The sequence below is a fragment of the Echinops telfairi genome, unplaced genomic scaffold, assembly GCF_000313985.2.
Source record: "Echinops telfairi isolate 266 unplaced genomic scaffold, ASM31398v2 ScPeMD7_70;HRSCAF=299, whole genome shotgun sequence".
Classification (NCBI taxonomy): Eukaryota; Metazoa; Chordata; class Mammalia; order Afrosoricida; family Tenrecidae; genus Echinops; species Echinops telfairi.
The window spans coordinates 38,861,756-38,863,710 of NW_022103968.1; positions in this window are offsets into that span (position 1 = coordinate 38,861,756).

A 1,955-nucleotide genomic window follows, 5' to 3' on the forward strand; every position below is an offset into this window, starting at 1 on the left:
TCGTGATGTTAGGTGCCAAAGAGATGGAGATGTTAGGTGCCAAGAGATGGTGATGTTAGGTGCCATCATGGCCCCCCTGGGCGCAACAGAAGGAAACCCTGCCCAGCCCTGCACCATCCTCACAATGATTAGGCTTGAGCCCATTGATGCAGCCACTGTGCCAATCCATCTCCTTGAGAACCTCTCTCCTTCTGCTGATCTGTTTTACCAAGCATGATGCCCTTTTCCAGGGCCTTGTCTCTCCCAACAGCATGTTCAAGTCTTAGCATCAGCAGTGAGAAGTCTTAGCATCCGAGCTCAAGTCAAGTATCCTAGCTTAGCATCCTGAGACCTCCAGTCTCAGCAGTGAGAAGTCTTAGCATTCTAGCTTCTAAGGAGCATTCTGACTGTACTGCTACCAGTCACTGCCACCCCTAGTGTTTTCCTAAACTTCCTGATTGTCCCACACTTGAGTTTTACAGTCTTGTGGGTGGGCGCTCCCACAGCACCCAGTACCAGTAAAGTGTGGGACAATCAGGATGCTTACAGTAAAAGAAGCCCTGGCAGCATGGTGATTATGAGTTGGGCTGCCAACTGCAAGGTGAGCAGTTCAAAACCAACAGCCGCTCCTGGGGAGGAAGACGGACCTTTCTGTTCCAGTAAAGAGTTATACCTCGGAAGTTCACAGGGCAGTTCCTCCCTGCCCTATGTGGTTGCTATGTGTCAGACAACTATGAGTGAGTCCTATCAACTTGATGGCAGCGAGTTTGGTTTTGGTTTGGTAGGAGCATAGAACTCTCTTCCAGAGGTAGAAAAGCCAGGATGAGGAGGTAGGGTTAGGTTGTAAGATACAGTAAACAACTGTGATCCCTGGACATTGCCAGAAACACCTAATGCAAATACTCCACCTAATCCAAAGACTTGTTGGTGTAAAATAAAAAAATAGTGGGTGGCAGTGACTGGCGATAGTTGCTGCAACGCTAGAGAATTGGCCAGTTACCCAACAGCGATTTGCTATTTCTCCCCCTGGGAGAGTTAGTAATGGTGAGATTTGGTTTTGCCTGTACCAATTTGTGGCACCCTCTGTCTGACCTCCAACACATACACTTTATTTATTTATAAATCATTTTATCAGGAGCTCTTACAGCTATTGTCACAATCCATCCACCCATCCATTGGGCCAAGCACATTTGTACGTAGGTTGCCATCATCATGGTTAAAGCATTTTCTTTCTGCTTGAGCCCTTGGAATCAGCTCGTTTCCCCCCCTCTCCCACTCTCCCACCCTTCCTCCCTCATGAACCCTTGATAATTTTTTTTCGTGTCTTACGCTGACAGCTGTCTCCCTTCACCCACTTTCTGTTGTCTGCCCCTCTTGGAGGGGGTTATATGTTGATCATTGTGATTGACAGGCTGGACTCCCCCCCCCCACACTCTTAATAGCCTTAAGTTGACACGAGATTATGCAATTACAATTGGTGTGAGAATTTATTTCATATTCAAAATTTGGGACTTTCTTGGGATGCTCTGTGTTAAAATAATGGTCCCCCAAAGATGTACATGCCTAATTTCTAAATCTAACTTTCACATATAGCAAAAATAACATCTGCAGACTATAAGCTGTATGAGAATTGGTAAAAAATTTCAGTCATGCTCAGATATTTTAACATTTAGCACAAAAACTATTTGTTGATCAAATGAATGATTACATGTTTTAATATGAATAAGCCCAGTCTTTTTCCTGATGCAATTTTGTTTCAAACTGCTTGATCTACTATGTAGCATTCTCACAAATGGTTACTGTGTTAGACAGGGTTCTCTAGAGAGATAAAACCAAATTGCTGATAGTTCAATATATTTATTTATAAGGATAATAAACAAGAATGAACTGTTAAATCATATACAGATAAATATATAATACAAGAAAGAAACAGTTAAATTATAAAGCACTACAAATGGCTCAATTCAACTCACTGC